The sequence below is a fragment of the Oryctolagus cuniculus genome, chromosome 1 (genome assembly GCF_964237555.1).
Source record: "Oryctolagus cuniculus chromosome 1, mOryCun1.1, whole genome shotgun sequence".
Classification (NCBI taxonomy): domain Eukaryota; kingdom Metazoa; phylum Chordata; class Mammalia; order Lagomorpha; family Leporidae; genus Oryctolagus; species Oryctolagus cuniculus.
Genome location: NC_091432.1, coordinates 93,860,197 through 93,887,520, shown reverse-complemented (window position 1 = coordinate 93,887,520; position 27,324 = coordinate 93,860,197). Strand labels below are relative to the sequence as shown.

Genomic DNA, 27,324 nt, shown 5'->3' with positions numbered 1-27,324 from the left:
CAGCAACCGGCTGCCGCCCTCCCGTCCCCGCGCCCCGCACTCTCCCCGCCTCGGCTCCCCCTCCTCAGAGCGCCAGGCGACCCCGAGGACGCGCAGGGCCCGCACCTGCCCGTCCTCGCTCCCACCCCAGCCTGCACCAGCTTCTGACCTGACGCACACACCCCCCCGCCGCCGCAACAAACCCGCGCCCGCGCCCCGCTCCCCACCCGGGGCCCTCACCCGCGTGCGGCTGCGGGGAACGCGAGCGCCCCTGTGCGCGAGCAGCTAGATTCACGCGCGGCCGCCCGTGGCTCCCGCGATGTAGGGAAGTGAAAATGAAATCGACTTTTCCGAGAAACGATGAAAGCGACGCCGCGAGCCAATGAGCGGCGGCGGCGGCGAACTTCCGCGCCCCGCTGCCCGGCCGCTCGCGCCCGGATTTCCAGCCGCGGCGCTTCGCAGTTTCCTCTCGTTGTTTTGCTTTCGATCTGGACTGTTCTCAGGCCAGCCGGGGAGTAACTTTCAGTTTTGCTCCCGCGATTATTCAACTGACGGGCTTTCGTTTCCATTTCCCACGCCCTAGCAACACTTAGCCCTTGCGGGATTGCATGGCTAGCGTGAAAAAGCACACGGAGAAGGTAACTTTTTTTTTTTTCCGAATAATAGTTGTGACGGTGCGTGTGTTTTCTCTCGAGGGGGGTGGGGGCCGTGCGTTTGCGTGTGCGTGTCCTGATGCTTTTGACACGATATTTTGCAGACGGAAAATGCCGGGGTTCCTAAAAATTAATGCCGGTTTGTGGAGGATCACTCGGCGCAATTATGGATCATCTGGTTTTAGGGGAAGCAGGTTCGGCTGTTCTGCTGCTGTTGCCACTGGGGCTGCTGAGGCTGCAAGGAGGAGGAGGAGGTGGAGGAGGAGGAGGTAGAGAGGGAGGAGGAGGAGGTTGGTGGAGGTTTAATTTCACTTTTGGATTTGCAGATGCGAAGAGGTGGCTCCATGGACACAGAGCTGTTCTGTGTGATTCCGTACTTCAGGTGTCGTGTGTCGGGGTGCGGGTCCGCTGGAGCCGGGCCTCATTTAAAACCAAAACTGTCGTGTCTGCGTGTGCGTGCATGTGTGTTTACAAGCCGCGGCCGCCAGCAGACCCGAAGGCGGGGAGCAGGTCCTCCTCGGTGCCGGCGGCGGCGCCTCTCCCGCGGCAGCCGCCAGTGTAAATAAGCGGGCACCCGCCGTCCGCCAGCTGCCCGCGCCCCGGCGACAGCAAACTTGAAGGGGCGCCCCGCGGCTGAGCCGGGGGGCTCGCCCACCCGCCCGGCACCGGGCAGGGTCGCGGGCGTCGGGTGGCAGCGTCCGGAGCCGGGCTCGGAGCGCGAGGCTGGGCGCCGGGCTTCCTGGGGGCTGGGCCGCCGCCACTCTGGAGGAACGCCGCGTCCTCCTTCCCGCCGGCCCGGGGAGCCTGTCCAAGTTCACAGGGTGTCGCTGGCAACTCCCGCCCTCCCCGGAACGCGGCGGCATCACCCGCTGGCCCCGGTGCGTTTGCCACCCTTACCAGCGTGTCCCCTCGGAAGGGGGCAAGGGACGGAGGCTGGCCGCCCGACCGGGGCGTGAGCCGCTTGTTTCGGCACCGCTGGGGCGCCGGGGGCGGCCGGCGTAGGCAGGACCCGCCGGGCCGACTGTGTATGTAGCGGGGTAGCTCTCCCTGGCTTCTAACCCCACGGTGTTTGAAACTTGGGGGCTTACTGCCCGCTCCCCGGTCTTCAGCCTTCTCCTTCCCGTCCTTGGCTGTGGAATTAGAAAATGCAGCCCTTCTAAAACGAGGAAAAGTGCCGGCCTTTACCTTCTGCCCTTGGCCGCCCCGTGGCTGTGATTCGGTCTGCTTTTGATGAATGGCCAGGAAGGGTGGAGGATATTTACGTTTCCTGTTGTGGATTTTCAGGAATCATTGGGGTTGCAGTCCTGCGTGCAGACGTTGATTAGTTTTCAGATGCACTTGCGGGCACCACTTGCACTTAGCAGCCTGCACGTTTTGGTGCTCCAGGGCAGGTGCAGACAGGGGTCTGGTATCAGACGACAGGGGCGGATGGTCTTGATGTTAGATGCCTGCTCCATTGCCAGGGCCCCAGCGGTGATCCTGTTGGGCTTCATCACACACACAGATTCAGGGGGCCCTGATTTTCCCGGAATGATCCCTTCATTCATGGGGCTGGCCGGGGGGAGGAGAAAAAATAAAAATCTAAAAAATCCTGGGAAAACTTTGTGTCTTCCCTAAGGAAACCTCTGTAGATGGAATTTTTTCATTTCAACTGGCACCTTTAGATTGTGACCTTGGAACATCTGTTGATTAGTGTGGCAAAGTCCAGCGAATGATTATAATTTATAACAGCCTGTTGGGTAGGAATGAGATTTTGGCCTCTTGGATGGGAGAATTCTCATGCATTGTTATGAGTTGTAACTGCTCCTTTAAATTAAACACGTACATATTTCATTCTCAAGGAGTCGTATTTTTCCTGTTGACCTTCAAAAGTTAGAGACAGTTCCACATATTTCAGACTTACTCACCTGTACAATGTCATCTTCATCAAAAGGAAGGGTCTGGAAGCAAATTATGGCAAACAAATGGTTGCCGTCAAGAACTGACAGCTCTAGGAGCTGTGGCCCTACTTTTTCTCTTACCCTGCTCTCTGAAATACTTTATTAGGCAAATATTTAATATACCAGTGCTAAAGATGTTTAGACTCAGTAGTGGAAAATTTGAGGCTTTAGATTTTCAACATCTGATGTGCCTCGGTTTTCACAAGGACATTGTATTTCTTTTCCTTGCATTACCTAGTGTGCGATCTGTTGTTTTTAGAGCATTTTCAGATAATTTCCTTTAGATAGTGAACAGACCACTGAACTCTGAATGGGGTATCTGTTTCAGAGCGAAAGTTCTTAAAGTAAACCAGAGAATTTACTCCTACATTTCATACATACTTGAAGGATTTGGACTGTGTGTCAGACACAGTGGTAGGCTCTGGATTGAGCTGAGAGCAAGACACACATCGTGTTTATCCTCTAGGGTAGCTTGCATTCTAGTTGGTGAGCTGACAATAAATAAAAACTAAATATAGACATCACCTTTGGGAGTTGGTTTTATGAAACGTAATGTTACTGAAGTGTGTCATAGGGCTGTGTAGGGACACAGTTCAGACACTGTTAGTTACAGCAGTGTGCACATGTGTAAGGCATTCACGTTGAAAACATCAGATTCTGTGACAGTGGAAAAGCTAAGGGTACCACAACTGGAGTGAACACTTTGTCTCAGAATTTCTGGTCAGCAGGGATTTTCAAGAAAGGATTTGACTTCTGAGGATATGTATATAGTGATAAGGAACTAAACATGGCTGTAACTATGTTATGTGAACTATTAAGACAATACTAAGCAATTAAATTATTGTCAGTGAATTTTTTCCCATCAGAAGAAAAGTTAGGTGGTATCCATGGTGACTAATTGCTATGGAACTAAGCAGCGATTGGACCAATGTATTTTCCTTCCTTCTATCAGATGAAAAAAATCCCAGACCCTGTGTTTTATTCGGAATCTTCTTCACCGTTGTGTCAGACTCCTCAGTTCATTATCTGTTATTACAGATATGCCCTTAGCTGATTTCAGTAGTCAGCTAGAGCATACTATGTTGTTTTGGCTTAGCCAAGTATAACAGGAGAATTGGTTTACCAGCATGTGTAGAATACTCACTGTTTGCCCAACAGTGTATTTGTAACACTATACAGGTGAAAAATATGTAATAGCATATGATAAAATTAATAGAACCATATAACAAAACATAAAAATGCACAAAATAATAAGTAAAAGTGCTGTGAAACAGCGGTGATTACAAGTAATAAAAAGGTTTCTTTTCATCCATCTCACACGGGTTGGAGGTCAGGACTTCCACCTCTGTCTGCCTACTTTTAAAGGCCTGAATGTAAGCGATATTGAGTGCAGTGTCAGCTTAATGACCTTAATGAGTCGGAGATGGGCTCTGCTGGTTGGGAGTAGCTGGTTTGGTGAAACCCCCATTTGGCAGCTCAGAATGACAATGTATGTAGAGGGTCCGAATTTAACCCTGAAGACTGTGTGTATCTTCTATAAAGCACCAAGGGGAACACACAACCAGGAAATGCAGCCCGCAGGTGCCTGGTGTGGGGCGCTCAGGGCCTCTCTGGATTCAGAATGAGCAGCTGTGTAGCCTCTAGCTTTTTGTCTGTGGGGACCCTATAACATGAGGTTCTCCCTCCCAGGCTCCATATTTTTTTTTAACTTTTTAAAGATTGATTTATTTATCTGAAAGGCAGAGCTACAGAAGCAGAGGCAGAGAGATATAGAGAGGTCTTCTATCCGCTGGTTCACTCCCCAGATGGGGGCAACAGCTGGAACTGTGCGGATCTGAAGCCAGGAGCCAGGAACTTCTGCATCTCCCATGTGGGTGCAGGGGCCCAAGAACCTGGACCATCTTCTGCTTTCCCAGGCCATAGCAGAGAGCTGGATCAGAAGTGGAGCAGCCGGGACCCAAACCGGTGCCCATATGGGATGCTGGCATTTTAGGCAGTGACCCAACCACTACAGCACAACACCAGCCCCTTCAAGCTCTATCTTTTGACCAACTTGCTGAAACTAGATCATGTTTATTGGGAAGACGCTGCAAGCCTATCTCTAATTGCTCAAATGCATATGACTTCTGTTCAGAACTGATTGACTGGAGAAGACTAGTATCATCAACTCTAGTTAATTTCATTGCAGCCAAAAGTGGAGAAGCTTGTCCTGCTGGACTGCCTGGGCAGCATTAGGAGGGGTCTTCAAAACATTCATGGCAAATGAAATTAAGCACAACTTTTAGTTTTGTGCAGAAAATTTTTTTGAAGTCCATGCTTATGGACATTGTCAAAGAATTCATGAAAACTATGCATTGTGAAAAAGTTACATGTGGATTTTGAACATTTTTTTGCTTTCAGATAAGCATCTTTAATTCCATTTTCCACCTTGTATTTGAGATAACCTGACAGTCTTGTTAGGCTTCCTGAGGATACTCCATCAGTAACTGCAAGTTCTGATTACCCAGGGACCCAATGCAATAATTTTGAATCAATATTGTTATTGCTAATAAGAGATGTCATTCATGCAATTATTTTGGTAAATGAACACAGCCAATTTACTGTTCTTTACTTCTTCAGTGTTTGTTGACAACCAGCTATGAACAAGGCTGTGTAGTGCAAGGTGCATGAACTTGGAGACTTTAAAAAAAAAAGTCTCCAATCACTTCTTCCCCTTTCGGACCATGTTTTCACATCTGTGAAATGGGACTATAGTTGCGTCACCCTTAGGGGATGGGACATATGTGTATTATCAAAGTCGTCTTCAAGGAGGGAGCTTTTTCGAAACCAGGCAGGGAGACTGGCGGCAGCCCCTTCCACTCCTTGCCCCTGTCGCCCCCACAGTGGCCCTCTTACTCACCACTGCGTGCTGCAGCAGCCAGATCTCCAGCCTCTCAGGTGCAAGGGCCAGAGATAATGACAAGAACCCCTGAATCAATGATCTCCTGCCAATACCAACTCTTTGATCTTCTCCTCAGCCCAGAGGCTGAGCAACACAGGCAAGCGAGCAGACAGAAGCTGTCCCCACATTTTTAACAGCACTCTGAAGGAGGCCTGTGATCATCCTCTGCTGGCTCTGCCTGTGTTGACCTTGTCATACAAAATGGTGTTCATGTTGTAGTTGTGATGCTTTGAATTTTCCAGGTGGTGGAGGCAAGAAGGAGTTGGTTTTGTGAGTTTGTGTCTTTGTCCAGGAAGGCCATGGAGAGTTAGGGGGTTTTTGGAGGCGCTCTGTTTCTGCTTCGGCTTACTGTTCCCTTTATCAGTTTAGTATTCAACTCCGATAAGCAAGGACTAGAGTTGTGCAAAGGATGTCTCCATGTGGCAAGTGCTCGAAGGGGAGTGCAACAGCGGGGAGACTTGGGACGTCCAGGGCTCCGAGTCCACACATCGGCACTGGAAGGGGAGCAGACCTGCGTGGAGAGCGTGGGAGCCCACAGTTCGGGACACCAGCGGCAGACTCAACACACCAGCGCTGGAACGCGAGGTGAGCCGAACCTCAATAACCCGAGACACCGGCAGGCAAGCGGAGAGAGGAGACTAGAGGGAACGACCCCCGGGGCGGGGGGGACTTCACCAAGCTAACTGGAAGAGAGAGAGAGGGAAAAAAAAAAAGGTGACTGGTACGGACACGGGTTTCTCTCTCTCCGCTCACCTCTCAAGGGCGAGCAAGACAAAGAGCAGGCGCCATCTTGGACATACGTCATAAGCAGAGCGACCTCAGGTCTGCACCGGCCCTGAGCCTAGCAGTAAAACCTGACTCTGGGTGGGGCGAATTAACAGGAGATTAGGACCTAGTAAATTTGTGGTGCTACTGAACTGAGACTGTGAAAAAAGAGACGGTGGGGGAGAGAACTCACGGAATTCACGTGAGCACTCTCCAGAGACGCTACAATTCCGTAACTTTGGCAACCCAGTGGGAGACTGAAGGAGAATTTGAGCCCACTCTAAGGGCCGAACAGATTCCCTGTGTGGTCCTTGGGAAAGAGCTTCTGATCTCTGGCTCCTGTGGGTATATCATTTGCCTGCTAACTACCTCCAACTTCGTTCAGCTGTGCAGAATAAATTCCCTTTTGAATCAAAAAAAAAAGAGAGAGAGAGAGAGAGAGAGGTTTACCACGCCTAACCTGGGAGTGTCACCTTTGGCACACCAAACAGAGCTCTCAGGCCACACCCATCTCAAGCCCTAAGGCTCCATCAAAAACAGATAGTCCACTTAATCTAGAGTCATAGTATAACAAGAAAAAGCACCACAGTGAAGAAACCAAATATCTCCAATATGACAAATAACAAACGCAAAAACCAAGGTAATAAAAACAAGGAAGTCACCATGAAGCCCTCAAATGAAAAAGACACCCCAATTCAAGATTATGAGGATGATGACATAGAAGAAATGCAAGAAGCAGATCTCAAAAAATTGATAAGAACATTAAGAAGTTCTCAAAAACAAATTCTTGAACTACAGAAATCCTTAATGGACAAGATAGAAAATCTCTCTCGTGAAAATGAAATATTAAGGAGGAATCAAAATGAAACAAAACAACTAGTACAACAGGAAACTGGGATAGTGACTGAAGTGAAGAATTCAATAGATCAAATGAAAAACACAATAGAGAGCCTTACAAACAGAATGGGAGAAGCAGAAGAGAGAATATCGGACTTAGAAGACAGAGAACAGGAAAGGATACAGTCAGACCAAAGAAAAGACGAGGAAATTAGAAATCTAAAACATATTGTCGGGAATCTTCAGGATACTATTAAAAAACCCAACATTCGGGTTCTAGGAGTTCCTGAAGGCATGGAGAGGGAGAAAGGATTAGAAGGCCTTTTTAGTGAGATATTAGCAGAAAATTTCCCAGATTTGGAGAAGGACAGAGAAATCCTAGTACAGGAAGCTCACAGAACCCCTAATAAACACGACCAAAAGAGACCCTCACCACGACACGTTGTAATTAAACTCTCCACAGTGAAACATAAAGAAAAGATCCTAAAATGTGCAAGAGAGAAACGTCAGATTACTCTCAGAGGATCTCCAATCAGACTCACAGCTGACTTCTCATCAGAAACTCTACAAGCTAGGAGGGAATGGCGAGATATAGCCCAGGTACTAAGAGAGAACAACTGCCAGCCCAGAATATTATATCCTGCAAAGCTATCATTTGTGAATGAAGGTGAAATAAAGACTTTTCATAACAAACAGAAATTGAAAGAATTTGTTGCCACTCGTCCAGCCCTGCAAAAGATGCTTAAAGATGTGTTACACACAGAAACAAAGAAACACGGTCATCAATATGAAAGAAGGTAAAGGAAGGAAACCAAGGAAGGAAAGCTCACAGCAAAAGATCACAGGGAATTCAAAGCATATATTAGAACTTATCTTTGGCAAATGGCAGGGCAAAGTTACCACTTATCATTAGTCACATTGAACGTGAATGGCCTGAACTGTCCAGTTAAAAGACACCGTTTGGCTGATTGGGTTAAAAAACAAAACCCATCTATTTGCTGCTTACAAGAAACACATCTTTCCAACAAAGATCCATACAGACTGAAAGTGAAAGGCTGGAAAAAGATATACCATGCCAACAGAAATGAAAAAAGAGCAGGCGTAGCCATCTTAATATCAGACACCATAAACTTTACCACAAAAACCGTTAAGAGAGACAAAGAGGGACACTACATAATGATTAAGGGATCAATTCAACAGGAAGATATAACAATTATCAATGTATATGCACCTAACTACAGGGCACCGGTTTATCTAAAAGATTTGTTAACGGACTTAAAGGGAGACTTAGACCCCAATACAATAGTACTGGGGGACTTCAATACTCCACTCTCAGAAATAGATCAATAGGACAGAAGATCAACAAGGATACAGTAGATTTAAACGACACTATAGCCCAAATGGATCTAACAGATATATACAGAACTTTCAATCCTACAGCTAAAGATTATACATTCTTCTCAGCAGTACATGGAACCTTCTCTAGGATTGACCACATACTAGGCCATAAAGCAAGTCTCAGCAAATTCAAAAGAATTAGAATCATACCATGCAGCTTCTCAGACCATAAAGGAATGAAGTTGGAAATGAACAACTCAGGAATCCCTAGAGCATACGCAAACACATGGAGATTGAACAACATGCTCCTGAATGAACAATGGGTCATAGAAGAAATCAAAAGAGAAATCAAAAACTTTCTGGAAGTAAATGAGGATAACAGCACAACATACCAAAACTTATGGGACGCAGCAAAAGCAGTGTTAAGAGGAAAGTTTATATCAATAGGTGCCTACATCAAGAAATTGGAAAGGCACCAAATAGATGAGCTTTCTATTCACCTCAAGGATCTAGAAAACCTACAGCAAACCAGACCCAAATCTAGTAGGAGAAGAGAAATAATTAAAATCAGAGAAGAAATCAACAGGATTGAATCAAGAAAAACATTACAAAAAATCAGCCAAACGCAGAGCTGGTTTTTTGAAAAAATAAACAAAATTGACACCCCATTGGCCCAACTAACTAAAAAAAGAAGAGAAAAGACCCAAATCAATAAAATCAGAGATGAAAAAGGAAATGTAACAACAGACACCACAGAAATAAAAAGAATCATCAGAAATTACTACAAGGACTTGTATGGCAGCAAACAGGGAAACCTATCAGAAATGGATAGATTCCTGGACACATGCAACCTACCTAAATTGAACCAGGAAGACATCGAAAACCTAAACAGACCCATAACTGAGACAGAAATTGAAACAGTAATAAAGGCCCTCCCAACAAAGAAAAGCCCAGGACCAGATGGATTCACTGCTGAATTCTACCAGACATTTAAAGAAGAACTAACTCCAATTCTTCTCAAACTATTCAGAACAATCGAAGAAGAGGGACTCCTCCCAAATTCTTTCTATGAAGCCAGCATCACCTTAATTCCTAAGCCGGAAAAAGATGCAGCACTGAAAGAGAATTACAGACCAATATCCCTGATGAACATAGATGCAAAAATCCTCAATAAAATTCTCACCAATAGAATGCAACAACACATCAGAAAGATCATCCACCCAGACCAAGTGGGATTTATCCCTGGTATGCAGGGATGGTTTAATGTGCGCAAACAATCAATGTGATACACCACATTAACAGACTGCAGAAGAAAAACCATATGATTCTCTCAATAGATGCTGAGAAAGCATTTGATAAAATACAACACCCGTTCATGATGAAAACTCTAAGCAAACTGGGTTTGGAAGGAACATTCCTCAATACAATCAAAGCAATCTATGAAAAACCCACAGCCAACATCCTATTGAATGGGGAAAAGTTGGAAGCATTTCCACTGAGATCTGGGACCAGACAGGGATGTCCACTCTCACCACTGCTATTCAATATAGTTCTGGAGGTTCTAGCCAGAGCTATTAGGCAAGAAAAAGAAATTAAAGGGATACAAATTGGGAAGGAAGAACTCAAACTATCCCTCTTTGCAGATGACATGATTCTTTATTTAGGGGACCCAAAGAACTCTACCAAGAGACTATTGGAACTCATAGAAGAGTTTGGCAAAGTAGCAGGGTATAAAATCAATGCACAAAAATCAACAGCCTTTGTATACACAGACAATGCCATGGCTGAGGAAGAACTTCTAAGATCAATCCCATTCACAATAGCTACAAAAACAATCAAATACCTTGGAATAAACTTAACCAAGGACGTTAAAGATCTCTACGATGAAAATTACAAAACCTTAAAGAAAGAAATAGAAGAGGATACCAAGAAATGGAAAAATCTTCCATGCTCATGGATTGGAAGAATCAATATCATCAAAATGTCCATTCTCCCAAAAGCAATTTATAAATTCAATGCAATACCAATCAAGATACCGAAGACCTTCTTCTCAGATCTGGAAAAATTGGTGCTGAAATTTATATGGAGGCACAAGAGACCTCGAATAGCTAAAGCAATCTTGTACAACAAAAACAAAGCTGGAGGCATCACAATACCAGATTTCAGGACATACTACAGGGCAGTTGTAATCAAAACAGCATGGTACTGGTACAGAAACAGATGGATAGACCAATGGAACAGAATTGAAATACCAGAAATCAACCCAAACATCTACAGCCAACTTATATTTGATCAAGGATCTAAAACTAATTCCTTGAGCAAGGACAGTCTATTCAATAAATGGTGCTGGGAAAATTGGATTTCCACGTGCAGAATCATGAAGCAAGACCCCTACCTTACACCTTACACAAAAATCCACTCAACATGGATTAAAGACCTAAATCTACGACCAGACACCATCAAGTTACTAGAGAACATTGGAGAAACCCTTCAAGATATTGGCACAGGCAAAGAGTTTCTGGAAAAGACCCGGGAGGCACAGGCAGTCAAAGCCAAAATTAACTATTGGGATTGCCTCAAATTGAGAAGTTTCTGTACTGCAAAAGAAACAGTCAGGAGAGTGAAGAGACAACCGTCAGAATGGGAAAAAATATTTGCAAACTATGCAACAGATAAAGGGTTAATAACCAGAATCTACAAAGAGATCAAGAAACTCCACAAAAACAAAACCAACAACCCAATTAAGAGATGGGCCAAGGACCTCAATAGACATTTTTCAAAAGAGGAAATCCAAATGCCAACAGGCACATGAAAAAATGTTCAAGGTCATTAGCAATCAGAGAAATGCAAATCAAAACCACAATGAGGTTCCACCTCACCCCGGTTAGAATGGCTCACATTCAGAAATCTACCAACAACAGATGCTGGCGAGGATGTGGGGAAAAAGGGACACTAACCCACTGTTGGTGGGAATGCAAACTGGTCAAGCCACTATGGAAGTCAGTCTGGAGATTCCTCAGAAACCTGAAGATAACCCTACCGTTCGACCCAGCCATCCCACTCCTTGGAATTTACCCAAAGGAATTTAAATTGGCAAACAAAAAAGCGGTCTGCACCCTAATGTTTATTGCAGCTCAATTCACAATAGCTAAGACCTGGAACCAACCTAAATGCCCATCAACGGTAGACTGGATAAAGAAATTATGGGATATGTACTCTTTAGAATACTATACCGCAGTAAGAAACAACAAAATCCAGTCATTTGCAACAAAATGGAGGAATCTGGAACACATCATGCTGAGTGAAATAAGCCAGTCCCAAAGGGACAAATACCATATGTTCTCCCTGATCGGTGACAACTGACTGAACACCAAAAACGAAACCTGTTGAAGTGGAATGGACACTATGGGAAACGGTGACTTGATCAGCATAGCCCTGACTGTTAATGAACAACTTAATACATTATCCCTCTTAGTAGTTTTTTTGTCTGTTCTACTTAATATGACTGGTTTAATTCTGTAATTAATACACAGTTATTCTTAAGTGTTGAAATTTAACTGAAATGTGATCCCTGTTAAACATAAGAGTAGGAATAAGAGAGGGAAGAGATATATAATTTGGGACATGCTCAAGCTGACTTGCCCCAAATGGTAGAGTTAGAAACATACCAGGGGACTCCAATTTAATCCCATCAAGGTGGCATGTACCAATGCCATCTCACTAGTCCAAGTGATCAATTTCAGTTCACAATTGATCATAATGAAAGGACTAAGAGTCAAAGGGAGCACATAAGCAAGTCTAGTACCTGCTAACACTAACCGATAGAATAAATAAAGGGGAGAGTGATCCAACATGGGAAGTGAGATACTCAGCAGACTCATAGAATGGCAGATGTCCTGAATGGCACTCTGGCCTCAGAGTCAGCCCTAAAGGCATTCAGATCTGGCTGAAAAGCCCATGAGAGTATTTCAGGCATGGAAAGCCAAGACACTCTGGCAAAAGATCTCTGTGAGTGAGATCTCAGTGGAAAGAACAGGTCTTCAAAGAAGGAGGTACCTTTCTCTGAAGGGAGGAGAGAACCTCCACTTTGACTATGACCTTGTCTAAACAAGATAAGAGTCGGAGAACTCAGAGGGCTTCCATAGCCTTGGAAACTCATGACTGGAGCATAGGGAGATTACTGATGCCATAGACAGGAGTGTCAATTGGTAAAGTCAACAACAGGAGTCACTGTGCACTTACTCCTCATGTAGGATCTCTGTCCTTAATGTGTTGTGCATTGAGATTTAATGCTATAACAAGTACTCAAATAATATATTTCACTTTGTGTTTCTATGGGGGTGCAAACTATTGAAATCTTTACTTAATGCATACTAAACTGATCCTCTGTAAAAAAAAAAAAAAAAAAAAAAAAAAAAAAAAAAAAAGAAAAGAAACTATCAACTCCCAACTTGACTCTCACTGGGATTAAACATGACAATAGGTCTGATCTGATTTCATCATCATTAAAAAAAAATCATCTATTATTTTTCACTTTATGTTTCTGTGTGGGAGCAAACTGTTGAAATCCTTACTTAATGTATACTAAGCTGATCTTCTGTATATTAAGAGAATCGAAAATGAATCTTGATGTGAATGGAAGGGGAGAGGGAGTGGGAAAGGGGAGGGTTGTGGGTGGGAGGGACGGTATGGGGGGGAAGCCATAGTAATCCATTATTCGTACTTTGGAAACGTATATTCATTAAATAAAAGTTAAAAAAAAAAAAAAGAATGTCTCCATGTGAGAAACAAGAGGGTTATGCGGTTCTTTTTTTGATGATGAATTTTAAACATTTTTATCTCAAGGACATGACCAATTGAGTTCAACAAAATATCTTAATTTAGAATTTTATGAGCTGAAAGCCTGTCCAGTTTTCATTAACCATTGCTGAGTGCTAGTAACTACTTACTATGTGATTTTCATAAAAATTTTCTTTTCAGGCATGCCATGTAATCTGTTGCTGACTGTGTAACAGCATTTGATACTTGCACACTTAATGATTAGGGATCAAAGGAAAGATGAGCTTACATTTGCATTTGTCCTTACTGCACTCAAGAATGCTAGGTTTTTGGAGGATCCAGAGTACTTTGTGGATAGAATATGGCGTGCTAAGACCCATAAGCTTAAAATCCTGTTGACTTTACCATCTCATGAGGCTGCCATTTTAAGTGAGAAGAAACTGCATACTAATTGCTGTGTTTCAAGCAATATGTAATATGTCATTTTTGAGTTTTTGTTTTTGTTGTTATTTTCCTTGCCCTAGATTTATTTGAAGCAGATGAGAAAAAGTAGTGGTGAGCAGAGACTGTCCTAACACCTAGAAATGGTGTTGGGGTGCAATGATGTTGGCATGAAGAAGGATGAGTTAGGAGTGTGTTGGAAGATGGGAGTTAGAGGTGAATGATGAAACGAGAAATCCAGGTGGCAAGCAGAATACAGCCTGTATAATTCTTGAGTGGGAGAGAAAAAAGCAGTGATCAAACAGGTGGATTTTTCTGCCTCTGTGCAAATGTCCCTGATGGAGTTTTGGAAGAGGAGGGAGCAGGTTGGTAGTTAATGAGGTGTAGCGCAAGGACCCCTTTAAGTACTAGAAGAGCATCACCCTTTGACTTTGTAGCTAGACTTTTTGACTTTGTAGTTAGGTCTTTTTATCCTGGCTTTACACAAACCCGGAGTTGTGAGAAGCAGTCGCTAGGGCACACCTGAAGCGACCTCGGTGGTCCACCAGGGTATACACTTTGGGGAAGGGGCATTCATTCACACTGTGTGAGACCCCAGACTCAATCTGAAATTGCCTTTCAGGCAACTGTGAACCTGTAGAGAAAGAGACCTGTGAATACCATTTATCAGAAATACTGCCGCAGCGCTTTCAGGGCTCCCTCCCATCCCCCTTGCTGTCTTCCTTGGTGCTCTTCATGTGTGTCAGGTCCTGGGAGGTAGATGTGGACTCAGCACAGTGGATGGGCCAATACTGGGCTTCCCTAAAGAACGGGTGGTCCAACTCAGAACTGAGCAGTGAGTGCCACAGCTTTGGGTTCCACGCTGTGTGCTGTATTGGGATTGGAATTCAACTTGGTAATTTTGCTTCCAGGAACCCATTTACCTGCAGTAGCCAGAGATGCAAACAAAGATTTATAGACAGGGATGTTGATTGAATTAGCTTTGTTATGTGAAAACTTGGAAACAACCTAACCACCCAGCAATAGGAAGGCATTTAAATGAATTATGGCACATCCAGACAGGGTATCGGTAGTTTATATAATTCATGTGTTTGAGTAGCATTTAATTATGGGAATATGTTGATGATATATGTTGCTTGGGTGGGGGCAAAGAGTAAATTATCTTCTAAGTTTATTTAAAAAACATGTGTGTGTATTTGTTTATCAAGACTGAAACAAAACTGGAAGAAATCATAGCATTTTGTTGGTGGGAGTGTGGATTTTTATTTTTTATTTCTTCTGAAACACTTTTGTTTTTTTCCAAATTTAAGACAACAGGTGTGATGACTCTTGTCACCAGAAAGGTATTTTCAAGGCAGCTGTAAATACAGGTTAGGAAAAGCAACTTCAGTGTTGCCTTGAGGGTGTCCAGCGTGGACTCAGCCATTGGCACCAGGCTGTAGATTTAGGGTTTTCGTTGTTCAGCACTGTTGTCCTGGTGCAGCTCTTAAGAGTTGAAGACTCTCTGGGGCTGGCGCTGTGGCGCAGCGGGTTAACGCCCTGGCCTGAAGCGCCAGCATCCCATATGGGCGCCGGTTCTAGTCCTGGCTGCTCCTCTTCCCATCCAGCTCTCTGCTATAGCCTGGGAAAGCAGTAGAAGATGGTCCAAGTCCTTGGGCCCCTGCACCCACGTGGGAGTCCTGGAAGAAGCTCCTGACTCCTGGCTTCGGATTGGCACGGCTCTGGCCGTTGCGGCCAATTGGGGAGTGAACCATCAGATGGAAGACTTCTCTCTCTGTGTGTGTAATTCTGACTTTCAAATAAATAAAAATAGAGTTGAAGACTCTGGATTGGCGGCTCCGTGGTGAGCTTGGGCTCTGCTTGCTTTGCCAAGAACTGTGAAGGGCCTGAGATGGCACCACACTTCACCATTACACACCCCCCAAATAAGAGAACTGCAGAGCCCAGAGCAGCAGGGGAGGAGCAGAGTTTACAACCAGATCAGCTGCCAGGGTGAGGCTGCCGCATTGCGCACCTGTACACTGTGAAAACAGGTGGACCCTGGCTGTGGGCTACACTTTGCAGGGCAGTTGTCCCCCTCCCTTCCCCGTAGGTGAGAGAAAAAAACAAAGACAAAAACTTAGCTCTGTAGTGTTGGGATGGAAAGGATCCAGGGTTCTCATCCCAGCCTTCCAGAACAACCTAGGGATGTCTCCAAGGGCTGACCTTCATCCCTTTTGAAATATAAACATCCAAGGGGATAAGATTTTTCTAGCACCTGGGAATGTAGCTAGTGGCCCTCATCTGGGCTGTAACAATTTGGTCCTTTTGAAGAGATAAGAGGTTTTAATATTTTCTTGGATAAGAGCAATTAATTTAGAAAAAAGGCTACCAGTCTCATTTCCATGGTATATGAAGAGAGAAATGTAAGGAAGGTGAAAGCAAACGTTTCCTGTCGTTATGTCCAATGCATTCCCTTTTTTTTTTTTTTTTTTTTTTGCGATATTTATTTCCATGTCTCTGGATGCCAGGGCAAGTTTTATTTTTCTCCCACACCTACCATGTCCCCTGTTGGAGAATGACTTAATCCGTGTAGCCTCTAAATTTATAATTGAATAAGACTCCAAATCTGTAGTTTTTATCTGGAAAACAATACTAGAAGAGTTTTGTTCCCTGGATGAATATGGAGACATTCTTGGACTGATAGGTAACAAGGGTTGGGTGTAGTTCTTATAATTTCATAGGTCAAATGTGGAAGCACAGTCATAAAGAAGAGTATTGATTAGGACAATATTGTCCAACACAAATATGTGACTCACCTGTATACCTTTAATTTTCTAGTAGCCACATTAGAAAAGTGAAAAGCAGGTGAAATTAATTTTAGTAGCATATTTCATTTAATGTATCCAATATATTATTATTTTAATATATTGTATGAAAATACTAATGAGAGTGGATCCAGTGGACCAGTGGATTAAGCCATCACCTGTTGAGGCCTGGGCTGCTCCACTTCCTATCCAGCTTCCTGCTAATGCGCCTGGGAAAGCAGCAGATGGCCCAAGTGCTTGGGCCCCTGCCACCCATGTGGGAGAACCAGATAGAGTTCCAGGCTCCTGGCTGCAGCCTGACCTAGCCCCTGCCATTGTGGTCATTTGGGGAGTAAAGCAGCAAATGGAAGCTCCTCTCTCTCTCTCTCTCTGCCTTTCAAATAAATAAATCTTTAAATAAATACTATGATATCTGACATTGTTGCTTCATACTGAGTCCTTGAGATTCAGATTCTTACTGGGGCCTTGATGGCATGGCTTAACTCAGCGTCACCATCTTTCTTGTGCTCCATAGACACATGTGTCTGGTGGCCACCATATTAGTTGATGCAGGAGTGGGAAATGAAGCCACACAGGAAGAGAACTGCAGGGAAAGTCTTCATACAGGGACTCAAACGAACTGAAGGGAAATCGAGTCAGAGCAGTTGTCTTGCATCTCCTTGTGCCTCTCTCCACAAACCACACCTGATCTCGTCAGCCTAAAACAACCAAGTGCGCCGAATTTTTACGGAAGCAGCACGTTGACTGTGCCATTCGTGTGGCTGGTAGCCCTGCCCATCTGGAGAGATGTTTTCTAGCCTCTCAGACTGCTAGGAAAATCATTAGTTAACTTGGGGTTTTCCATTTCTGTCACCTGTGTGGTAAGGTATTTGAGAGCTGGGATTGTGTTGGTTCTTTGCTTTCCCCACCAGGACTTGATATGCAGCAGTAATAACTGGGTAAATATTTGTTTATTTGACTTTCAGCTGTAAAGCAAAGGTTAGCTTGTAAGGCTGAGTCCCAGCTCAGGTGGAGTGGCATGGTCTGCTTTATGTTAGAAACCTGCTGGTATATATAGCACATAAACATTGGAGCTTGTCACTTTGCACTAGGATTTGTCACATTATATTAGGATTCAACACCCAGAAAGCGAAACATTTTTAGTGTTTCTCCCAGACCTTTAAAAAAATGTTTGCTGTGCATTCCTTTGACGATTTCCAACAAGGATACTAATACTTTCTCCTCCATTTAAATAAGCTATATTTGGTGGTAAACTGAAGATATGTTTTTTAGGAGCTGTTACTTTCTATGTGGGTTCCTTATAATAGTAATTTTGCTATTAGCGAACACTTTCAACCCATAAAACATATGCAGTAAAATTCTTTTGAAGTCAAGTACAGTATTTCACAGTTGCCTTCGTTTGTTCTCTGTGACTGTAATTGCTAGGTTGAAGCAACAGACTTCTCCACAGAACCAAGGCAATTTGTTTTTACTGAAGCCTGCCTAAGAACTGCTTAGGTGGCTTTTCTCTACAAGATTAAATGCAACCTTCACAGAATCATGTTAGCAGGGCCAGCAGCTAGAAAAATAAAGACTAAACCAAACCTTCAGCAGCAAAATTCCCAGCTGCTCAGTGGGTCAGAGCTTTCCCGATTGCCTTCTTCCAATAAAAACACTGTAGATTAGTTTTAAGTGAATTCTCGTAGGTTTGGGGATTTGCAACTGACAGAAAAATAGAAAAGTATAATCTCACTTTAAAATCCTAATCCTGAAGGCAAATCTTTATTGACTCTTTCTGGGATGCTGGGATTTGCTCATATGGGAAAACGCCACCCGTGGGCACTGTTCAGCTGACCTTTAGAGTTAAGGTCCTCAAAGGAGAGCAGAATGGGAGGGCACGCCTAGGGATGTGGGGTGTTCTGGGGCTCCCCACTCCTCTCTCCACTTGGAATGCCAGTAAACTGCCTCTTCCACGTTTGGGTGTGGTCTTACAGACGATTTGTGAAGTCAAATGAATTAGAAATATTGCAGCAGAGGCTCTGTTTCTCAGACAGGTGCCTGTCACGCATCACAGCTGCGCTGGGCTTTTCTGGAAAGTTAGCTTGCAGTTTGGTGCTGTAGTAGAGACAGGTGCTCCCCCAAAACAGTCAGCTCCTTGGCTCATTCCTTCTCATGTGTTTAATGGTGTTTTGTTCAGTCCTACCTCTGCTATGAAGAGGGAGGTATAGAAAGGAAGAAAAGAAGGTCGGCCTTGAGTTGATGATCTGCATTTCTTGTGGTTAGCAGCCCAGTTCATCCCAATGGAGAGAATAGAATCAAGTGGTGAAGATGATTTTAGGGCTCTGTGATTCCTTCCTACGACTCTTGCTTTCATAGGCCATGAGGGAGGGTGTTCTCAGGGGAAGCCACAGTGCTAGTGGGACAGATTTTTGGCCAACTGTGCACCTTTGATTTTTAAAAAGCTGATTTTAATAGATTGTAAAATAGGCATAAAGCAACATGTTTTGTTACTGTTGGTGTTCCCCAGCAGTCTTCCATGTTCAGTTTGGTGTGGAGAGCTGTTGTCTAATGCCCCTTGTCATTCCGGAAAGCCACAGTGGCTCAGTCCTGATGGCTGTCTCCACGCTGCCTCTCTTTCCCCCAGGGTAGACACTGTACCTGGCAGAGTGCTTAATGAACCTTGCCCTGGGGGTTTGTGCGGGGAGAACCTGGCTCTTGCCTGGGTAAGAGAGGTTTTCTCCTCTGAGAGGACAGGACCATGAAGAGGAATTAGCCTTTATTTAATTGGCAGATGTGTGTGTGTGTGTGTGTGTGTGTGTCCACAGCAAATACATCCAGTTGCCTGGAGTTAGACAATGATTATCATCCACAAGAGGACTGAAATAAATGGTGACAGCAAGCAGTGAATCCATAAATGCATGTTGAGTCGTTTTTCTATTGTAGTAAAGTTTGCATAACACAGTTTAGCCTTATAATCATCTTTAAACTGCAATTCAGTGGAGTTAAGCGCAGTCACAATGTTATGCAGCCGTCACTGCTATCCTTTTCCAGAATGTTTCCATCATCTAGAGCAGAAGAAACTCCATACACAAACAGTGACTGTTCCTCACCACTCTGCTTTCTGTCTCTGTGAATTTATCCACTCTGAGTGCCCTGTGCAGGTGGAATCCCATTGTGCCTGTCCTTTGTTGTCTGACTTGTTTCACTTAGCAGAACGCTTTCCAGGTTTATCTATGATGTAGCAGACACCAGAACGTCATTGCTCTTTAAGACTGACACTATTCCCACATGGTTTATCCATGCCTCTGTTGGTGGCCACTGAAGTTGTTACCATTTGGGTAGTGTGGGTACTGCTGCTGTGGATATTGGTGTAAGAGCCTCTTTCTGAGCCCTTGCTTTCAATTCTTTTGACAGACAGAGTGGACAGTGAGAGAGAGAGAGAAAGGTCTTCCTTTTGCCGTTGGTTCACCCTCCAATGGCCGCTGTGGCCAGCACATCGTGCTGATCCGAAGCCAGAAGCCAGGTGCTTCTCCTGGTCTCCCATGGGGTGCAGGGCCCAAGGACTTGGGCAATCCTCCACTGCACTGCTGGGCCACAGCAGAGAGCTGGCCTGGAAGAGGGGCAACCGGGACAGAATCTGGTGCCCCAACCGGGACTAGAACCTGGTGTGCAGGCGCCGCAAGGTGGAGGATTAGCCTAGTGAGCCGCGTTGCCGGCTGCTTTCAATTCTTTAAATCAAGTGGAATTGCTGGTAATTCCATGTGTCACACTCTGAAGAACCACTGAAGTTTTTTCCAGAGTGCCTGTACCTTTTTACACTCTCACCAACCAGTGCACAGGGTGTCTACACCCCTTTTTCTCTACACCCTTACTCACAGATATGTATTTTAAGTAAGAGCCATCCTACTGGGTGTGAAGTGGTATCTTGTGGGGAGCAACTCGGACTAGACTGTTACTGGAATTAAGACTTATTCTATGCTTCTGCTCTCCCACAATATGGCGCTGGGGAGGAGTAAGCTTCTACACAGCTGCCTCCAGTTCAACCAATAAACTGTAGGACCTGCTCCTGATTGGAGGAGAGCAGCGTACTCGGCGTGTGGGTAGCAGAGTTGGGATTGGTGGAAGAGGACTATAAAGGAGGAGAGAGACAACATGCACCAGGAACATCTATCTGAAGGAACACCTGAGCAGCCCCCGAGAGAGCCGGCCGGCGGTGTGCCGCTCCCCCGCGGAAGTGGGGAGAGTGGCAGGGGGAACCGCCCTTCCACGGAGGTGGAAGGGACGGTAGCCAACCCGGGAAGAACCAGCAGCAAACCCGGGGAGGGCCGAGCAGACGAAAGAACAACGCAGGGTCCTGTGTCATTCCTCCACGAAGAGGGGGAGTGACATAATGGTGCCGTGACTCGGATAAGGAAACCTAGGAGGGAAGAAGTGGGAAAATACCGGAGAGAGAGACTAGCAAAGAGCCTAGGGAAAAGCCGGACAGAAAAGGTGCCAGAAGAAGCTATCGAAAGCCTAGGCATAGACTCGGATACGGACTGTGGGAAAGAAGTTAGGATTGAAAGCTAGGATTGAAAGTAAAGTGAAACCAAGAAGAAACTTAGACTCGGATGCAGACTATGGCAGGGAAGCTAGGAGATTAAAAGCGAAAGTGAAACCTAGAAGAAACTTAGACTCGGATACAGACTGTGGGGAGAAGCCAGGAGAAATGAGAGGGGAATATTGTTGGAAGAAAAGTTAGGAAACATACTGGGTAGAGAAAAATATGTTAGGGAGGATGTAGCCGCGGGGGCAAGCCGAGGCGGAGACGTAAGCTAGCTTGGCATTCGTCAAGTCAGCCCGGGGAGCAAAAGGCGAAAATCTAAAACCAGAGGTGGAAAAGACGGGAAGCCAAACCGAAGCGGAGACGTGAGCTAGGTTGAATTCGCCAGGTTAGCCCGGGGAACTTAGACTGAATACCCGTGGTGGAAACGTGAGCTAGGCTGTGTGATTCGCGGAAGCCGCCGCGCGCAGAGAGAGCGCACGGGGCACAAGTGGGGAGAGCGCACGGGGCGCGAATAGATAGGGAACGTGGGGCTAGTGCGAAGGCCATGGTGCGGGCGCAAAGGGCGCAGAGACCACGGAGCGTGCGAAGCCGGGAAGCCGCGCAGAGCCAGGAAGCCGCCGCGGGGCGAGGCACCGAGAAGCAGCCTCGGGGCGGGCGCTGGGAAGCCACGGGGATAAGAGAAACAGAAGTTTAGAAGTAAAATGAGAGAAATAGGAATACTGGCAGATAGAAGTAAAATAGGAGAGATAGGAATGCCCGGAGGTAGAGAAATAGAGAAAAATAAGGCCTCCCCACAACATGGCAATGAGAGGGCTTGGATTCGGTCTGCCTGATTAGGCGATAAGCACCAGCAGGCAGCTCGACCACAGTATGAGCTGCAGGTCACCGAAGATAGGCATGAATCAACATCAATAAGTCTCCCCACAATACAGCAATGAGAAGGCTTGGATTCGGTTTGCCTGATTGGTAGGGCTTGTAAGCACCTGCAGGCAGTTCTAACAGAGCAGAGCATGCGCTGCAGGGCACCGAACACAGGCACGCATCAGTGCCTAAAAACCTCCTCACAACATGGCGAAGAGAGGACCCGGATTCAGTTTGCCTGATTGGTAGGGCTTGTAAGCACCTGTGGGCAACTCCAGCAAGCAGAGCAGAGTGTGTGCCGTGGGGCACTGAAGACAGGCGCGTATCAACGCCAAAAAATAAAGAAAGGGGGATCTGTGGGGAGCAACCCGGACTAGACTAAGTTACTGGAATTAAGACTTATTCTATGCATCTGCTCTCCCACAATATGGTGCTGAGAGAGGAGAAAACAGCTTCTACGCAGCTGCCTCTTGCCAACTTGAGTGATGACCTCCAGGAGCTGATCCTGCTCCTGATTGGAGGAGAGCAGCGTACTCGGCATGTGGGTAGCAGATTTGGGATTGAAGGAAGAGGACTATAAAGGAGGAGAGAGACAACATGCACCAGGAACATCTATCTGAAGGAACACCTGAGCAGCCCCCGAGAGAGCCGGCCGGCGGTGTGCCGCTCCCCTGCGGAAGTGGGGAAAGTGGCAGGGGGAACCGCCCTTCCACGGAGGTGGAAGGGACGGTAGCCAACCCGGGAAGAACCAGCAGCAAACCCGGAGAAGGCCGAGCAGACGAAAGAACAACGCAGGGTCCTGTGTCGTTCCTCCACGAAGAGGGGGAGCGACAGTATCTCATGGTTTTGATGTGCATTTCCCTAATAGTCAACGATGCTGAGCATTCTTGTGCGTGTGATTCTCGGTCACTTGTGTATCCTTGTGGCAGAAATGTCTATTCAGGCCCTTTGTCTGTCTTTGAGTTGTTTGTTGCTGAGCTGTGGGATCAAGTCATTCTTATTGCGGTTTTCAAAATGATATACTAGTACGGTCTGCCAGATTAACCAAGCCTCTCCCTCGTGACTGTACGTGATGACAGTACGTGGCGCATGTGGCACAAGACCATCTTCAACATTTTTGAAATGTTGTAAAGCTGGTAAAACACACATTGGGGAATTCAGGTATGCTGGAATGCTGACTGAAATCAAATAGAACTACATACCCTTTTGTAGAGTGCTAGAAGTAAGTTTCCCAGCAATTATTGTCTGCCCTTCATTTCTTTGTGCTGGAGAAATCCAGTCATCTTCCAGATTCTGCCAACAGGTTAAGGATGTAGTGTGAGGATACTTCAAAAATTCTTGGAAGAATGGAATTCAAGATAAGTTTAGTTTGACGCAAACAATTTTTTAAATCCATGCAATTTTTCTCATAATACTCATCTTTATGAACCTGTTGAAGACCGCTTACATGCATGAATTTCAAAAAATTTTTTGCACCAGCATAAACTTATCTTTTAATTCCATTTTCCACAAACTTTTGGAAATACCATTGTGCATTTTGTTGAACTATGAACTAAATACCCTTTTTTCCTGTTGTATTTAAATCCTAAAATTTCTGGTTACGAGAGTAACAGTGCTTGAATGGGGTAACTTCCTTACTTGAGACTCATGAAAAAAGAAAAAAAACTAGTATTTATCACTTCTGTGGTATTTCAGGGAAAATGTAAATAAAAGCTTCGGAATAATATTTGAGAGCTAAAGAATTTAAACGTAATCCATTCAGTAATGGTTCAATGCTACTACTTGAGCTGGGGGGAAAATGATGACTGTGATAACTTTTGTTAAGTAAGCTGATTAAAAGCATTGCATGTGTATTGTGAATTAGCGACAGAGAGAGAGAGCCCATTTATTTCTGCTTACAAGCGCTGTGGTAGATGAAGAAGTTCAGTAAACTACCCGAATTGTGTGGTAGGAAGTTTACTGTTGGTTGGTTTGTGTGTTGTGCTCAGATTAAAACTCTCCATCCCTGTGAAAAGTTGGTCTTCACTGAATAGCAGTAGCAGGGCCTGACGGGGCAGCATTTGGGTTAGGAGCAGAGTGAGTTGGAGGTAGTTGGGAGCAGGAGACGGAATCTCTGTGTTTGGCATGAGGCAGAGGGGTCGGAGGAGCTGTGAAAACTCTCCTTCCCTTGCAGCCTTCGTGAAAAGGTTCAAAAACACCCTTAAAATTAGTCATTCGTTTCACACCACAAGAACCAATGTGATAGTGATGAAATTAAAATGAAGACTCTTTTTTTCTCCAGACAAAAATTTTCAATGAAACTCTCAGAGAAATGAATTCCATCAACAGACGGTTTTGAACAGCTGCGTGTGAAGACGTGGTATTGCACATTTCTGACCTGTGTTCTCAAAGCATTGATTGTTCAGGTAGAGAGACAGCAAGTACATAAGAGTGCACGCTAACAGGAGAATGAAATCCGGGCTGAAGAGAAACCAAGCGAGCAAAGGCTGAGGAAGGAGCCACGCTCTCTCTGGGGCCAGACTAAAGAAATTGGGATGTGCTTCATCACCAGCTTCTGGGAGGAGGGATCGGGGGCAGCTGGTGGCAGGTTGATGAGCAGGGCACTTAGAGGTGAAGGAACAGCGAGAGCACAGGCATAAAGGGTTCAGCACTCCTGGTTCCATGGAGAACTCTGTTGTCGCTGGAGCAAACAGATGCGGGGAGGAGTACCAGGGCCAGTTCCTGGTAGCTGCAGGTATCTTTTCCAGGGCGTGTGTTCCTGTCTTTCTTAGTAAAGAACAGCTTTGTTTTGAGAACAGAGCAGCTATTTTTGGTAAGGTTATTAAGGTTCTGGAACATTCCCCATCCCTCTTAACATTTCAGAAAATGATAGATTGTGACTGTTAGCAGCTGTGTGTCACAGCTGTGCACCTGATATGTGTGAGAGGGGATGCAGGGAGTGCGTCTGTAGGCCTTAGACACAGTGGGTGTTGCAGAAAGCACTCGATTGTGCTTTGGACAATAATCAAGCCTATCTTGGAGGTACCTTAATGTGTTTTTTTTAAGGTTTATTTACTTATTTGAAAGAGCTACAGCAAGAGAAGGGAAGAGGGAGAGAGGGAGAGAGAGACAGAGACAGAGAGACAGAGAGAGCGAGCTTCCATCTATTGGTTCACTCTCCACATTACCACAATGGCCTAAACTGGGCCAGGCTACAGCCAGGAGCCCAAGCACTTGGATCATCCTCTGCTTTCCAAGGTGTATTAGCAGGGAGTTGGATTGGAAGTGGAACAGCCGGGACTCCCAACAGGCCCCCAAATGGGATGCCAGTGTTGCAGGTAGCGGCTTTACCCACTGCACCAAGCACCAGCCCCTAGGTACTTTAAAATACTTCTAAGAAAAAGGGATGCATAGGTACAAACATATTTTTGTACTAATTTGCTTATTTTGATTTAGTTTATTAAGAGAGTGAAATGATTATGAAGAGGTTTATATTACTCAAGTGAGGAGGAGATCAGGTGAGAAACCCAAGTGGGAGAACCAAGAGGAGGGCAGGGCGCCCTGACACAGTGCTGGCCCGGCCAGGCGTTCTCAGAATGGGCCTTTTTATTGATTCCAAGAAGGAATTGACTCCTCCTGCCCAGTACAAGGGCTCTTCCTGAGGTTCTTGGATTGGTGCCCCCAGAAAACCAGGGAGGACTGAGTGGACAGCTCAGGTTCAGGTCGAACCTAGAGAGACTCCTGATGCCAGAGGTAGTCCGCCAAATTGGCCATACGCAGCTGAAGTTCCCTCCTCCCACTGGCCCACCACGGTGTGAATGAAGTGAAGGCTCTGCCAGCCTTGGTCCACGAGTTGCCGGGACAGTATTCACTGGTTACTGGCTGGACTCTCCACTCCACTGTCAGGTTGGGGTTTAAAGGTCTTATTCAAAGGCCCCAGAGGTTTCTGGTTTGTTTCAGTACGTCACAGTCTACCCTCCCGTTAGACAGAGCTGCCAGTTTGAACTGACTGTAGGTGTTGGAGGGCAGTGCAGTGTTCCTGCTAGGGCTGGGCAGCAGGACTCATGAGTTCCATCCAGGTTGGTTGAATTCAGTTGCAGCGACGTCATGGTTCTCTGGGTTATTTCCTGTCCAGACACACGCCCTGCTGTGGCGCAGTGGAGCTGGCAGGGTCCATGTGCTATATTTCTGGAGGGAGGACCAGACAGCAGGTGGAAAGTACATCAGACACGTTGGTGTTTCCCCTCATCGGCCAACGGGGACTCTCATTAAGGTGCAAGGACAAACAGCTGTCTGTCACCTACCAGCCTCAGTCAGGCCTTCCAGCTGCTTCTCCACCACATCCAGCTGTTTTCTCTGTGATGCAATGTCTCCCTGTACTAGTACTCTGTCTTGGCCATGTTCTTCCTCTCATTCGGATTGTTTTTCCTTTCTTTGCACCTGAGGATCCCTATCTTTTCAGGTCTGTGCAGAAGCGCCCTCTGTTTGTCTCTCCTGGACTCCTGTGTGTAGTACAGTAAAACTCCTTCCTGAACCTCTGCCTGTACAGAATGCAGGGGCACGTTCTTGGGAGGTGAATTAAATGATGGGGTGAGCCGATGCAGAGATTTAACCAAGGACCAGTTATCTTAAATGCCCGTGTTCAGTTATCCCCGGATGCGCTGGGTGTGTAGACGCGCCATCACCAGCTTGTTCATCCCTGTTTGCTTCTCTGGCGGCACCTTCAGGACACGATGCCTTGTCTTATGGTCGATCTACCGCTTCCACCATTGCAGTGGAGGCTCCTTGAGGACAATGCTGGTGTCTTCCTCATCCTTGGCTACCCCACAGGGCCTTTTGTAGGGCTTGACTCAGTAAGGTTTGATTGAACGAAATGTTGAATAAATGTAACTCAGTGGGGGATGGTTGTTGGGGTGTAGTGGGTTAAGCTACCGCCTGAGACACTGGCATCCCTTATGAGTGCCATTTAAGTCCTGACTTCTCCACTTACAATCCAGCTTCTTGCTAATGTGCCTGGGAAAGCAGAGGAAGATGACCCAAATGACTGGACCCTTGTCACCCGTGTGGGAGAACAAGTGGAGATCTAGGCTTCCTAGCTTTAGCCTGGCCCAGCCCTAGCCATTGTGGCCATTTAGGGAAATGGAAGATCTCTTTCTCTCTGTCTCCCTCTCTCTATCACTATTTGGCCTTTCAAACAAGTAAATCTTTAAAAAATATAATTCAAAAATTTGCTAACACTTAGTGATTCACCTGCAAAAATGTCATGAAAACAGTAAAAAAAAATTTGTTTAGAGGTTGCATGCTCTTTGCAGTCACTTTGTTCCCCTTGCCACTTGTTCATACTAAGTTGACCCCTCACCACGTACAGTTGTTACTGCCTCGCTCTCCTCTGGAGGTGCTCTGGAGGCATTCCCATCCTTTATGAATAACTGATCCATGTGTTTCATTCTGTGCAAGGCACCGTGCTTCATGTTTCAGG

General features: G+C 45.6%; 1 pseudogene; it reads left to right on the top strand.

Moving 5' to 3' along the window:
• Positions 1 to 475: 475 nt before the first annotated feature.
• Positions 476 to 27,324, top strand: part of LOC103349615 (interferon regulatory factor 2-like) — a 151,510-nt pseudogene continuing 124,661 nt past the window's right edge.